Source organism: Pan troglodytes, chromosome 3, assembly GCF_028858775.2.
Source record: "Pan troglodytes isolate AG18354 chromosome 3, NHGRI_mPanTro3-v2.0_pri, whole genome shotgun sequence".
Lineage (NCBI taxonomy): Eukaryota > Metazoa > Chordata > Mammalia > Primates > Hominidae > Pan > Pan troglodytes.
In genome coordinates, this window is record NC_072401.2 from 147,413,751 (window position 1) to 147,429,570 (window position 15,820).

Consider the following 15,820-nt stretch of genomic DNA (forward strand, 5'->3'; position numbering starts at 1 on the left):
TAGTGATTAATGTAAATTATATTTTGACAATGTAAAATACAGTGTGTTTGGCCTCAAAAAAGAAACTACAGAGTTAGCTGCAACTTAAGATAACTGGAAAGGCTCCTTACATTGTTTTTTGCCCACCACCTTTATTATAATAGTTCTATATGATGTCTGGGGAGGGAATTAAAAAATAATACAAAGCTCTTTCAGCTGTGGTTCAGAGAACTCTAGTGAAGCTGTATGGCAATGACACTGTGGGACCATGAAGTTTCCCCAGAAGTATTTCAATAAGAGGCAGTTAAGAAGCTTAATAGTTTCAAAGTCTGGAAAGCAGCAAATATATCTTAGAGAATTTAAAAACATTATAAATATAAAACCCACTTCTCTCTTACAGAGACATTTTAAAGCATGGACATAACTTTAAGGAGACTGAGAAAACATCAGTAGTTTTCATAAAGCTTCAATGAACACCCCAAGGCACAAGTGTTGAAAATGGCCTGTTCACTAAAATGTCACTTTTGGAGGTACAGGTATACTGTACTTACAGTGAGAGGATGACTTTATCCCTGGTTAAAAGCACCAGGTGTCAAGCTCCACTTCCATTACCCAGGATGCACCAATAATCCCTATGATAGTGAATGGTTCAAGTACTATACTACATTTCCAACATGTCTTTTGCCTATTTGCTTAGTCGGTACTAGGGTTCTTTTGAACCCCACAGGTGTGTAGAATATTTTAAAAGGCTAGAACTACCTCAAAAATAGTCTTGAAATAATACCGAGCCCTTCTAAAAGAGCTCACTGGATATTTTAATAACATTTACAGAAAGAAGGAAAGACAAAATTTGCAGTAGCTGAGTTTCTTTCAAGTGAAGAATAATAATGTAGAACATGTAGTCTAAAATGTTTGGTAATTAATGTCAAAAGTTGCCAAGATTATTAATATATATTTTGGTAATCACTATTGGCCAGGTTAATTTTTTGTGCAAAATACACTGTATATTAATAGAATAGGAAAATCATTATTTCAGACCACTAACAGAAGAAAACCCACAGCTAGAGAAGCATCTATAGGGCAATTAAACGTTAGGGAAGTTTACTAGCTTTAGAATACATTAATACACTTCGATTACAGAAATATTTCATTTTTAAAACTTGAGTGTTTTAATGTACTTTTAGTAACGACCCGATCTAAGGAGCCTTGGAGGCTTGTGAAAAAGACATATCCACAAAGATGCTGCATTTCTGGTGTGGGGGTGAATTAACACTTCTGTAAGAAGGAAGGAACTGAATCAGCTCAGCATCAATAAACAACATTTTTCTTTTAAACAGTAACTTATAATCTGATGACTCACTTCACTTTACTAGTTCAAAATTAGGCAGGAGAAGAACTAAGCTAACTGGTCAGACCCAGAAACACAATGATTTGGCAAGCCACAGTCACTCAGCTCATGATGTGTGATAATCAGCAGAAAGGCTGCTCAACTCTTGTCCACTCCTTCACATCTGTAGAGGAGTTCGATATAACCACTTCTTTTTATCAACTTTAAGCTGCATACAGGCAAAGAGATCACAAACTGCAGGGAGGCCATAATGGTCTGGGGGGAAGTTATATTCCTCCTGTAGAGGTGAATTAAGTAATACTTCCTAGGCCTTCTTTCGAAACAGTCACTTGTCTTCTCCAGAGGATAGCTGGCTGAGGTTGCCCATCTTCTTTCCCAGCAGGAGCCAGTCAGCTGTGTTAAAGGAACACCAGGAAGTGCTCATGGGGCTTTTTAGCTTTTGTTTGCCAGCTTTGTCTTCAGTATTAGGCCCTTTCTTAGGACTTCCTTCTTTGTATGGGGGCCTGATAAGCCACTCTGACAAGGTGCTGTTCTTTATGACTTGGAAGGAATCAGCAATTCTAGAAGGAACCAGCAATTCTAGAAGGAACCATTGACTTTGGTGCTTTAGTTCTATTACTTCTTTACTAGAAGGACAGAGCCACATATTCAGGGAATCTTTGTGTTTCTCAGGCTCAGGTTTGGGTTCCATGGGCATCCCATTTTTATCCTTTCCTTCTTTGTTCAGAAGCCACTTATACAGAGCCTTCTCCTCACAATTCTCATCATACACGCACTCTGCAAAGCTTATGCAGGGCTCATTGGCTCTGCACACCTCCTCTACCTTACATGGGTCCTGATGGTTCTGGACAAGCCAATCCTCTGTAACCATGCTGGGGGTGTACAATGGTTTCTTGGCCCCCAAGTGGTCATGCAGGCACTTAGATTGCCCACGTTTTCCAACTCCATACCTTTGGGCTGGTTTCCCTGACAGTTGGTACAGGAGTCAGTCTTGACAAGCCAATCATTCATATTATAGGACTGGAACAAGAGCTCAAACTTCTCACCGGTTTCATGACTGCCATTCTCGGGCTTCCCCAGCTTATGGGATTCCTGGAGAGTCACTAGCTAATCTGATAGGTTCATCTCATCTCGATCAGGAAGCTCTAGATCTTTACCTTTTCCATTTCAATGGAGAAAGAACTAGTAGTGGAATGGCTGTTACACTTTTGATAACTTGGTTTTTCAGGAACTTCCTGTCGCTGACTCTTGAGGAGCAAGTTTTCTAAGCCCTTTAGGTTTCCCCAGACATTACTAAAGAAATTGCAGGCTCTGGAAGAAGCCTGTCTATTCTTCAAGGTCTGCTTTTTGGTGAGCCAGTCCTGGGGGTTGGTGCTGGGTATGTAAGGAGCCTAATGACCACCGGCAGGTTTGCTTCCAAGGAGCCATTTGCTGAGAGGGATAGCTGCAATACTGGATGCTGACTTCTGCTCTGGCATAGGGATATAGCCTCTTCTCCAGGAAGGGCCCAATATTTGATGAACTAGCATAAGCCATCAAGTGCTCAGGAATTTGAATTGTTTTGAGAGACCTAAATATGGTGATGGTCTGGCACAGAGCAGTTGTGTCAGCTTCAAAGAGTAGGACATTTGAATCTTCATACTTAAGGGTCAAACTGCCCAGTCTCTCTAGGCACACAGAGACTTGATTGGCTAGATCTTTGTTTTGGGTACACTCCAGTTGATGAATAAGACAATTGAACTGGCCTGATAACCAGTAGAGCTGCTGAGCCTGCTGTTGAATTGTCTCCTCTTTAAGCTGATAGATGAGGTCCACCTGTCCATTTAGTCACACCTCATGGCTTCTAAGACGTTCCAGATGACGGGTTATGCAACTGTGAATCTGAGCTTTGACCTCTCGCAAGTTATCTTTAATTTGCTGTTCAGCCTGGAGAACTCCACCAATAGCAAGCTCCAAGTCCCTCCGTGCATCACTACCCCTCAAAAGGGGTTCTCTATTACTGGAGCTGCCACTCTGGTCTTGGAAGGTATTCATTCTGCTCACAGCTCCAGGTCCCAGTGCCTCTCTGGGGCAGTCCGAGGGGACCTTGGGTGGACTGAGACACGGCCCCACACAAACCTAGGGCCCAAAGCTGATTCGATTATTGATCTAGTTCTTTGATTTCTTCCCATGAGAAAGCAGGAAAAGATGCTGAGTTACATGAGCAGGTAGGAAATAATCCTTCTCTCTACTTACATAATTTTGCCATTTTAGTGGAATTAGTCTGTTCTGCCTGTGACAGTATATAAAGGTAGAAAGCTGCTCATACAAGGCTGAGTTATATTGGCTCTTAAAAAATTTATGGGCTGCTTTAAAATCTGGTTAATTAGATAAATTCATGGGGTTAAATATGTTATGAACTTAGTTATCAGGAGTGAATTATTGTCTGTGGAGCAAAAAACATTTTAAAATGTGGTCTGTTCTGTCACCTAACACATCGAGATCTACTGATAAAAACTTAGCACAGGAAATAGAAACTAATTTTTCATTTTGGCCTAAGCAAAAAATAAATAAATAAAAAGATAAATAGCCAGCCATAATCAGGCATGTTCAGATATACAGGATTATTTTATTTTCTCTAGAGTTGACACCATATAAATCTGGATTTGTGAAATCCATAGTTTTTTCCAAGTTCTGCCACTAGTTCTGAGGCCTTGGTGAATCAGTCTTATGCCGCTGAGCCTCACCTTTAAAATAGGATGTCATCCACTGTAGGATTGTTGTGAGGATTAGCTGAAAAAATGCACGCACGATGCCTCACACATGATAAACACTCAGTAGAAGGTAGCAGCTGCTGCTTGCCATTCAGATGCTCCAAAGAGTTGGGGGGAAGCAAGAAAATGAGTCCCCTGGGAAGAAGTTTGAGGCTATCAAATCCAGAATTACATACATCTGGATAGCTTTTTGGTTTTGGCAAAAGAACTGGAGTAAGATGGTATCATCCTTTTTCTCGTTCTTTTCACTTAAAGTCCTTTTAAGATTTGTATTGGCATCAGAAGGCAGAGAACTGCAATCCCAATTGTGATAAAACCTGCAGTATAAATCATAAGCTTATCAGACGGTGTGGATTTTCTGAGAAAGATTGCAATTAAATTGTTGTAAGAAACCACTATTTTAAATGTTAAAGCAATCTAGAATATTTATTTAGAGAATATTTGCTTACATTATTATAAATGGACATAATTTCATGTAGTAAAGCTTTTGTTACTAAGTTTTGATTCCTTGCAAACTTATCTTACCATTTTTCTGTTTGGAAGGTTGGTTGCATGTCAAAGGTGTCTTGATTCAAAACAGGAAACTTAGAAGGCAAAATGTTTTAGTAAATGTCCTTCAGTCACACAGGTTAAGATTGTTACCCAAACTTTTCTTTATAGTTTAGTAGATTAACATAGAGTAGATGGAGTATATATTCATGAACCTAAAAAAAAAATTGGAAGGTTACTGTGTGCCAGGCACTGTGATAGTTTCTGAGGAAATATGCCCTTTTTTTGGGAGAATCAGTTGAGTTGAGCAATGAGAATTGGTAAGGAGCGGTCTATAAGTAGATAAATTAGAAAACAAGAAGACAAATACTATTTTTGAGATGGGAACAAAAGACTGTGGAGCATTGAATAGAACACTTAACTGCCTGGAGAAGGTGGGGGAAGATGTATCTCTGAGGAGGTGCTATTTGAACTGAGTAGGCATTTGTCAGCAAAAATGTGAAGGATATGCACTACAGACACCTAATTTTTATTATAGTATATATATAGTTTTAAAAAATCTACCATGCTCAAAAATGGTTACTATCTCATATATATCATGTTATTTCAGACTACTTTTGAACTTCAAATTTAACATGATTCTGATAAAATATCTGTGCATGGAAGAAATGGTAAAATGTGATTATTGCTTATTTCACCTTGCACATAATTCTTTTTACTAAATTTTTTTAGTATATATGCTGGCTTTACGTCTAATTTAGAAACTGACATATAAATGCATTGAATGTAACACTGATAGTCACAATAACTGGTAAAATTAAGGATTCATCAAATTTGACTCTGATGTTAGGAAGAAATCTAAATGCAAAAGGAAGCAAGTTATAGGTTATGGCAAAGATAATAATTAAATCATGAGTAGTTATTAGGCATTTCTTATTAAATTTTAAAAATTCTGAATTTTATCTTTTAAAAAAGATTTTTTTGGTTACTTTTTCTTACCATAGAACTGTATTAGTTTCCTTTAGCTCTGGTAACAGATTACCACAAACTTAGTGTCTTAACACAAATTTATTATCTTACAGTTCTATTGGTCAGAAGTCTGACACGGGTCTCACTAGGGTAAAATCAAGGTGTCAATAGATCTTTGTTCCATCCTGGAGGATCTAGAAGAGAATCAGTTTCCTTGCCTTTACCATCTTCTATAGGTTGTCCTCATTCCTTGGTTCATGGCCCTTTTACTTCATCTTCAAAGACCTGAAGAGTGGATTGAATCCTCACATGATGTCACTCTGCTATTCATTTCTACCTCCCACTTTCATATTAAAGGACATTGGTGATTACATTGGGTCCACCTGGATAATCTAAGATAATCTTTTTACCTTGTCAGCTGATTAGCAACTTTAGTTCCATCTGCAACTTTAATTCCCTATTTGCCATATAACATAACATATTGATAGGATCCAGGGATTCGGACGTGGACATGTTTGGGGGGCCATTATTCTGCCTATCATAGTAACATATGCTGTTTTTAAAAAAACAGAAATATGTGGTCAGCCAAAAAACAACATAAAAGCACCATAATACCACTCCTCTGTAGATGAAGTTATATACACATCAATATATATATAGTTATTCTATGTGTGTGTGTGTGTATATGGGGAGGGTGTCAATGTGTGTTTAACATTTTTGAAAAAGGTGTCACACTTCCTCTTAATCTTGAATCCTTTTTTTAGTAATCTGGTCTCGTGGATTTAAATGACATATAAACATCGAAGGAATGTTGAATTTTATCAGATGCTTTTTCAGCATCAATTGAAATGCTCATATGGTTTTTGCCTTCCATTCCGTTGATATGATATATCACATTGATTGATTTGTATATATATATATTTTTTGTTGTTTTTTGAGACAGAGTCTCGCTGTCGCCCAGGCTGGAGTGCAGTGGCACAATCTCAGCTCACTGCAAGCTCTGCCTCCTGCGTTCACGCCATTCTCCTGCCTCAGCCTCCCGTGTAGCTGGGACTACAGGCGCCCAACACCACGCCTGGCTAATTTTTTGTATTTTTAGTAGAGACAGGGTTTCACCGTGTTAGCCAGGATGGGATTTGTATATGTTGAACCACCCTTGTACCCCAGGGATAAATCCCACTTGGTCATGATTAATGATCTTTTTAATGTATTGTTGAATTCAGTTTGCTAGTATTTTATTGAGGACTTTTGCCTCAATAGTTGTCAAAATTCATTCTATAAGGCCAGTATTATTCTGATACCAAAACTAATGACATACCTAAAAAAAGAATACTAGAGGTATTCTTTTTTATTTAGTATTCAAAAGAATACTAGCCTTGTATTAGTTCGTTTTCATGTTGCTGACAAAGACATACCTGAGACTGAGCAATTTAAAAAAGAAAGGTTTAATTGGACTTACAGTTCCACATGGCTGGGGAGGCTTCACAGTCATGGCAGAAGGCAAGAAGGAGCAAGTCCCATCTTACGTGGATGGCGGCAGGCAGAAAGAGAACTTGTGCAGGGAGACTCCTGTTTTTAAAACCATCAGATCTTGTGAGACTCATTCACTATCAGGAGAACGGCACAGGAAAGACCCACCCCCATAATTCAGTCATTTCCCACTGGGTGCCTCCCATAATATGTGGGAATTATGGGAGCTACAAGGTGAGATTTGGGTGGGGACACAGAGCCACACCATATCAAGCCTCTAGGTACTATTTTTTTGGAATGTCTTTGGTTTGGGTATCAGAGTAATACTGGCCTCATATAATGAATTTGGAAATACTCCCTTTTCCTCTGTTTTTCAGAATAATTTCAGTAAGATTGGTATTAGTTCTTTAAATGTTTGATAGAATTCAGCAGTGAAGCCATCAGGTCCCAGGCTTTTCTCTATTAGACTTTTTATTACAGCTTCAATTTCATTACTTGTTATTGGTATGTTCAGGTTTTGGATTTCTTCATTGTTCAATGTTGGTAGGTTATATATGTCTAGGAATTTATCCATTTCTTCTAGATGTTTTCAATTTATTGACATATACTTGCTCATAATAAGCACTAAGGAGACTTTGGATTTCTGCAGTGCCAGTTGTAATGTCTCCTTTTTCATCTCTGCATTTATTTATTTGGATCATCTCTCTTTTTTCCTTAGTTTAGCTTGCTCTTGATTTTCTAGCTCTTTAAGATGCATTGTTTAGGCCGGGTGCGGTGGCTAACACCTGTAATCCCAGCACTTTGGGAGGCTGAGGTGGGTGGATCACCTGAGGTTGGGAGTTTGACACCAGACTGACCAACAGGGAGAAACCCCATCTCTACTAAAAAAACAAAATTAGCCGGGCATGGCGGCACATGCCTGTAATCCCAGCTACTTGGGGGGCTGAGGCAGGAGAATCGCTTGAACCCGGGAGGCGGAGGTTGTGGTGAGCCGAGATTGCACCATTGCACTCCAGCCTGGGCAACAAGAGCAAAACTCCATCTCAAAAAAAAAAGATGCATTGTTTATTTGAAGTTTTTCTTCTTTTTTAATGTAGGCACGTATAGCTATAAACTTCCCTCTTAGTACTGCTTTTGCTGTATCCCATAGGTTTTGGTATGATGTGTTTCCATTATTATTTGCTTCAAGACATTTTTCAATGTCCTTAATTTCTTCATTGACCCAGTGTTCATTCAGGAACATGTTGTTTAATTTCCATATATTTGTATAGTTACCACAATTCCTCTTGTTATTGATTTCTAGTTTTATTCCAATGTGGTTAGAGAAGATGTTTGATCTTATTTCAATTTTTTGAATGTTTCAGGACTGGTTTTGTGAGCTAACATGTAGTCTGTTCTTCAGAATGATCCATGTACCAAAGAGAAGAATGTGTTTTCCACAGCCATTGGATGAAATGTTCTGTAAATACCTATTAGGTCCATTTGGTCTGTAGTGCAGATTAAGTCCAATGTTTTGTTATTAATTTTTTGTCTGGAAGATATGTCCAATACTGAAAGTGGGATGTTGAAGTCTCCAGCTATTATTGTATTGGGGTCTATCTCTCTATCTCCAATAATATTTGCTCTGTATATCTGGGTGCTCCAAGGTTGGGTGCATGTAGATTTAAAATTGTTATATCCTCTTGCTGAATTGACTGCTTTATCACTATCTAGTGACCTTCCTTGTCTCTTCTTACAGTTCTTGTCTTGAAATCTATTTGTCTGATACAATTTTAATTACTCCTGTTCTTTTTTGGTTTCCATTGGCAGGGAATAACTTTTTCCATGCCTTTATTTTCAGTCTGTGTTTGTCTTTATAAGTGAAGTGGGCTTCCTATAGGCAACAGATCATTGGGTCTTTTATTTTTTTTATCCATTCCACCACTCTATGTTTTTTTACCAGAGAGTTTAGTCCATTTACATTGAATGTTATTATTAATAAGTAAACACTTATTCTTGCCATTTTGTTATTTGTTTTCTGGTCTTCCCTTCTTTCTTTCCTGTCTTCATTTTAGTGACGGTGATTTTCTCTGCTGATATGATTTAGTTTCTTGCTTTTTATTTTTTGTGTATCTGTTGTATGTTTTTTGGTTTGAGATTACTGTAAGACTTGCTATCTTATCTTACTGTCTTATCACCCATTATTTTAAGCTGATAACAACACTGTTTACATAAACAAATGAATAGAAAACTAATGAAGACTCTGCCTTACCGTGATCCCTGGCTTTTCAATTTTTTGTTGTTTCTGTTCATATATTACTGTCTTGAAAAGTTATTGTAGTTATTTTTGATTGGTTCATTGTTTAGTCTTTATACTTAACAGTAGTTTATACACCACAGGTACAATATTCTTTTGCTTACTTTCTATTACCAGTGAGTTTGTACCTTCAGATTATTTCTTATTGCTCACTAATGTCCTTTTCTTCCTCACTGAAGTGTCCTCTTTAGCATTTCTTGTAGGAAAGGTTTGGTGTTGAGAAATTTCTCTGCTTTTGTTTGTCTGAGAAAGTATTTCTCCGTCATGTTTGGATATTTTCACTGGATATACTATTCTAGTGTACATTTGTTTTTTTCCCTTCAGCACTTTAAGTAGGTTATGCCATTCTCTCCTAGCCTATAAAGTTTCCACTGAAAAGCCTGCTTCCAGTCATATTGGAGCTCCATTGTATGTTGTTTGTTTCTTTTTCTTGTGCTGCTTTTAGGATTCATTCTTTATCCTTGACCTTTGGGAGTTTGATTATTAAGTGCCTTGAGGTAGTCTTTGGATTAAATCTGCTTGGTGATCTGTAACCTTCTTGTATTTGACTATTGATATCTTTCCCTATGTTTGGGAAGTTCTCTGTTATCCCTTTGAATAAACATTTTACCCATCTCTTTTTCTACTTCCTCTTTTCCTCTTTAAGGCCAATAGCTCTTAGATTTGCCCTTTTGAGGCTATTTTCTAAATCCTGGAGGCATGCTTCATTGTTTTTTATTCTTTTCTCTTTTGTCTTCCCTCACTGTGTATTTTCAAATAGCCTGTCTTCAGCTCACTAATTCTTTTTTTTTTTGAGACAGGGGTCTTGCTCTGTCACCCAGGCTGGAGTGTAGTGGTGTGATCAGGACTTGCTGCAGCCCCTACCTCCCAAGCTCAAGCAATCCTGTCACCTCGGCCTCCTGAGTAACTGGGACTACAGCCATCACACCCAGCTAATTTTTTTGTTTTTTGTAGAGATGGGGTTTTGCCATGTTGCCCAGCTGGTCTCGAACTGGGTTCAAGGGATCTGTATGCCTTGGCCTCCCAAATTGCTGAGATTACAGGTATGGGCCATCATGCCTGGCCCAAGCTTACTAATTCTTTCTTCTGCTTGATCAATTCTGTCTTAGGAGACTCTGATGCATTCTTCAGTATGCCAGTTGCATTTAATCTCCTTGTTAAATTTATTTGATAGAATTCTGAATCCTTTCTTGTGGTATCTTGAATTTCTTTTTCTTTTTCTTTTTTTTTTCTTTTTTTTTTTTTTGAGATGGAGTTTGTTCTGTTACCCAGGCTGGAGTGCAGTGGTGCGATCTCAGCTCACCACAACCTCTGCCTTCCAGGTTCAAGTGATTCTCTTGTATCAGCCTCCCAAGTAGCTGGGATTACAGTACCCACCACCACACCTGGCTAATTTTTGTATTTTTAGTAGAGACAGGGTTTCACCATGTTGGCCAGGCTGGTCTCAAACTCCTGACCTCAGGTGATCTGCCCAGCTCGGCCTCCCAAAGTGCTGGGATTACATATGTGAGCTACCACATTCAGTCGTGTCTTGAATTTCTTTGAGTTTCCTCAAAACAGCTATTTTGAATTCTCTGTCTGAAAGATCACATATCTCTATTTCTCCAGGATTGGTGCCTGGTGCCTTATTTAGTTTATTTGGTGAGGTCATGTTTTCCTGGGTGGTCTTGATACTTACAGATGTTTGTCTGTATCTGGACATTAAGGACTTAGGTATTTATTGGAGTCTTTATATTCTGGGCTTGTTTGTACCTGTCCTTCTTGGGAATGCTTTCCAAACATTTGAAAGGGCTTGGGTGTTCTGATCTAAGCCATATCTGCATTTTGGGGCACCCCAAGCCCAGTAACACTGTGGTACTACCTTGGTGATCTTGGATAAGATCCTGAAGAATTCTCTGGATTATCAGGCAGAGACTCTTGTTCTCTTCCCATACTTTCTCCCAAACAGAATCTCTGTCTGTTTTGAGCCACCTGGAGCTGGGGATAGGGTTATACAAGCAACCCTGTGGTCACCACCACTGTAACTGTACTGGATCAGACCTGAGTCCAACACAGCACTGGGTTTCACCAAAGGCCCACTGTAACTACCTGACTATCACTTATGTTCACTCAGATTCCTAGGGCTATACAGTCAGCGAGTGGCAAAGCCAGACAGGCTTATGTCCTTCATTTGAGGGTGGTAAGTTCCCCCAGGCTCCAGGTAAGTCCAGAGATGCCATCCAGGAGTAAAAGCCTGGAGTCAAAAACTCTGGAAATCTACGTGATGCTGTGTTCTACTGTGGCTAAGCTGGTGTTCAAACCACAAGGCAGCATCCTTCCCATTCTTTCCTCCCTTTTCCAAAGGCAGAGGAGCCTCACCCCATGACTGCCACTGCCACAGGCCCATGAAGAGTGCTACCAGACTACTGCTGATGCTCCCTTAAGATCCAGGGGCTCTTTGGTCAGTTTGTGGTGATGCTGGCTGATCAGGGACTTACCCTTCAGGGCAGTGGGCTCCCCTCTGGCCCAGGGCAGGTCCAGAAATGCCATCCAAGAGCCAAGTCCTGGAACTGGGGACCCGAAGAGCCCATTTGTTTCTCTACCCCACTGTGGCCAGGCTAGTACCTAACATGCCAGACAAATTCCTCTTTACTTTTCCCTTTGCTTTTCTCAAGCAGAAGGAGTCTCGCCCTGTACCTAGTGCAGCTGGGAATGCGCTGAGTCTTACCTGAAGCCAGCAAGTTTGAGAGTCTCACCCAAGGCCCTCTATGTAGTACCTTGGTATTGCTGCTGGGCCCAAGGGCTCTTCAGTCAGCAGGTGATGAATCCTGCCAGGACTGGCTCCTTTTCTTTAACGCAGCAAGTTCCCTTCTGGCCCAGGGTGTGTCTAGAAATGTCGTTCGGGAGCTAGGGCCTGGAAGGGGGACCTCATGACTCTAACTGGTGCCCCATCCTGCTGTGACTGAGGATATCCAAGATGCAAGATAAAGTCCTCCCCGCTCTTCCCTTTCCTTTCCTCAAGCAGAAAGAAGGTGTCTCTTTTGCAGCCATGAGCTATGCAGCCTGGGATTAGGGAAGGAGTGATGCCAACACTCCTTTTGCTGCTCCAGCTGGTGTCTCACTGGGTTGTGTTCCCCCTCCCTGAAACCCCCTAGTCCACTGGCTCTGGGCTCAGTTCAACACTAGGACTTGCCTAGGAGTTGCAGTCCTTGTGGCCTAGACTGCCATTAAAGTTTAATTGAGACACTAGAGCACTTTAACCCACAGTGGCTAGGCTTCTGTGAGCTCAGGAAACTCAAGTTTCAAGCTCTGGGAACAGCCAGCCCTCTCTGGCTGGTTTAGTGGTTAATAGTTCCTTCTGTGTGTGGTGCCAGCTGAGTTTTTCAGGTTTGCTTTCTGCTATAACAGGGCGGCACTGAGTTCAGTGCCACAAAATTGCTATCCCTCTCCCCAGCTCACAGAAATGCTCTCTGCATCATGCCACTGCTGCCAGGGCATGGGAGAGGGGTGGTGTTGGGATTCAAAACAGTTTTTCCTACCTCTTCTGTGCCTCTTTGAGTGATACAAAGTTAAAACCAGGTAGAAAATGATTGGTGAAGCCTTGTATTCTGCTATCCTGCTCTGACCCTGACCACCTCTGTCACTCTTTTTTTGAACACAGCTTGTTTGGTAATAGGAGGTAGTCATGGTAAGACTTGTTAATTAAGGAGCATATTTTAAATAGTTCTAATTTGCTCTTAGACTACATATGACAACATCTTCCCTATGGGACAATAGGACTAGATTTGGTAATAAGAATGTTTTCTATCCTGCAGATTTCCTCTCTCTGTTCTTTGGCTCCTCCTCATGCCACCAGCATCAATGCAACTGAAAAGACTTCTTACTCACTTCAGAAGTTGGGCAGAGTTACTAATATCTACTTCCCTTTTAGCCAAAGGACTTCTTTGTTATTTTAATATAATTTATTAAGTAATGCCTGCCATAGAGAGTCAAACAACCTGGGTTTGAATCTTGGCCCTGCCACTGGCTATGACTGTGATCACTCAGCTCTCTCAGTGTTCTTTCCCCCTTCTGTTAAATGAAAATAATAACTGTTGTACTGTCCTCATGGAATTAACTGGAGAATAAAATGAAATAAAATATCTGAAAGTGGCTTGTAGACTCTAATGTGCCAGGTATTTGGGGAATGAAATAAGTTCAGATCAGCAGCAGCTCTTTTTTTCTTTTTATTTAAGCAATTGCAATGTGCCAGGCTCCATGTCAAACTCTGAGGATTCTAATAAAATAGGATAGGTCAAGAAGGTCTTAAATCAGGCTTTTCTTTTCCATTCCTTAATACCTTGCCTCAGTCTAGGTCCTCATCATCTCCTTTGGTTCCTTGCTAGGCTTCCTGAACTGGGCTCTGTTTAAAAGTCTCATCACTCTTGACTTCATGTCACTGCTTCTAGAGTTATCTCTTCAAAAGCAAAGTTGATTATGTCACCTCCAAAAAGGTCTCTGTCATTTGTCCACTGCCCACAAGACAAAATTTAATTTCTTGACCTCAGTTTACCTCCGGTCCAGCCTCATCTCCTATCAGTAGTTCCATATACCCTAGGCTTCTGCCTTACTGAATTTCTTAATTTTCTCTGAGATGACAGGGAAGAGACCAAGTCCCAACTCTGATTTTGCACATTTAAGTCCTCAGACTGGAAAGCCTGCCTCAACCTTCTTCAACATTTTTGTTATTTCAGACTCGGTCTTGACTTCAACTCCTCTGTGACTTGAATTCCCCAAGGAGAGTGAGCTCCTGTAATCTTGTCTGTTCCCATGGCACTTTGTTCTTTCTTTGATGTGACGTATTTTATTCTGTGAGCTCTTGAAGTGCTAGGATTAGGTTATTTAAGATAAGATAATGAACGAGGCATTGTACCTAAGAAAGTGTAGCAGGTCGAATGATGGCCTTCAAAAAGATATGTCCACATCCTAATCCCTGGAACCTGTGAATGTGGCCCTATTTGGAAAAAGAGTCTTTGCAATGTAATTAAGTAACTAATTCTGTTACAGTAATTATGGTAATTTGTTACAGCAGCCATAGGGAACTAATATATTAATAGAAGGTTATGGTATAATGGCTGGAACATAATCAAATACTATTGTCATCACCATCAGTACCGTTGCTATAGTCACCATTACTCTTATCACCTATCATGGGACCTGAAAAGTAGTATGTTCTTAGAAAATAGTGGTTGAATAAAAATACAGTTCTTGCCTGTGGGATTCCAGTCTATTGGTAGTGGTAGTGGTGTTGATGAGAATTGTGCTTAAAGGTGGTATTGAAAGAGAGCTTCCAAAGTAGACTCCCTCTTAAAGTTTTGTTTTAAATGTCTTTTTGTGTGTTTGTGTGAAAGGTGACATTAGATCTTTTAAAATTGTTTTTTAGAAACACGTTTATACATTTTTAATTGTCCTTTTAGAATAAGGCTAATTTTGTACAAATAGACATTATAATGCACCCCCCACCCCACCGCCCCATAGAGAAAAAGTTGTTGTTTTTGGAAAACTGATGAGCACTTATAGTTCTACCAGTTTAAAAAATCTTAAACTATTCTTTTTTCCCTAATAGAATGTTAAGAAGCTAAAATTAATTTCATGTTCATCGGCCTTGAAGTACCATTTACAGGTATACCTTGGAGCAATAATTTATTCCACCATGCCACAAGGTGCGTGAAAATCAACCAAAATTTACAAATACTCATAAACCCAAACTGGGTGAGTTATATATAACTGTAAATTTTAGTTTGCTACTGGAAGAATTATTACCAGTGTTTCATAACTTGGTGTAATTAAAATAAAAGCTAAGGTTAATTGAGCTCTTACTGCATGGTAGACACTGTTCTAAGCTTTTTACAAGAATTGTCATTTTGCTCTCACAACCACTCTGCTTTCTTACCTATTCTCTTTACTCAAGAGGAAGCTGAGGCACAGAGTGGTCAAGTAACTTGCCTAAGGTTATTTTGGCTTAAGTGGCAGAGATTCATAGTGACCGCGGCTCATAACCTCTGCACTGCCCTGACTCGGCATACCATGTCAACTTTCATTTTTTAATACAATTTGAAGTAGAGAATATCAGTATATCATCATAAAAAAGATCCTTATGGCCGGGCGTGGGGGCTCATGCCTGTAATCCCAGCACTTTGGGAGGCCGAGGCGGGTGGCTCACGAGGTCAGGAGATCGAGAGCGTCCTGGCTAACACAGTGAAACCCTGTCTCTACTAAAAATACAAAAAATTAGCCGGGCATGGTTGCAGGTGCCTGTAGTCCCAGCTACTCGGGAGACTGAGGCAGGAGAATGGCGTGAACCCGGGAGGCGGAGCTTGCAGTGAGCCGAGATGACGCCACTGCACTCCAGCATGGGCGACAGAGTGAGACTCCGTCTCAAAAAAAAAAGATCCTTATCTAATTTCGTAGTGGTTCAGACTTTAGTGTGAATCTACAGGGATTCTGATTAGTCGGGCTGGGAATGTGCATTTTAAATAAGCACCCTGGTGGCTCTGA

At 40.0% G+C, this 15,820-nt stretch overlaps 1 protein-coding gene and 1 pseudogene across 3 annotated transcripts in view; one reads left to right on the plus strand and one right to left on the minus strand.

The window, feature by feature from the left end:
• MMAA (metabolism of cobalamin associated A) overlaps positions 1–15,820 on the plus strand; it is a 38,326-nt gene that overhangs the window by 3,668 nt on the left and 18,838 nt on the right. The window contains exons 1-2 of one of the 3 annotated variants that reach the window (XM_054683415.2): positions 1,825–3,534; positions 14,889–14,985. The exons of 1 other annotated variant lie outside the window; for it this stretch is intronic. The gene's annotated coding sequence lies outside the window, so the exon portion shown is untranslated. Of the gene's footprint in view, positions 1–1,824; positions 3,535–14,888; positions 14,986–15,820 lie in introns of those variants that run through there. One more of the 3 variants, XM_016952305.4, reaches the window with a different exon arrangement.
• On the minus strand, positions 1,329–3,361 carry LOC100613551 (nuclear receptor coactivator 4-like; annotated as a pseudogene).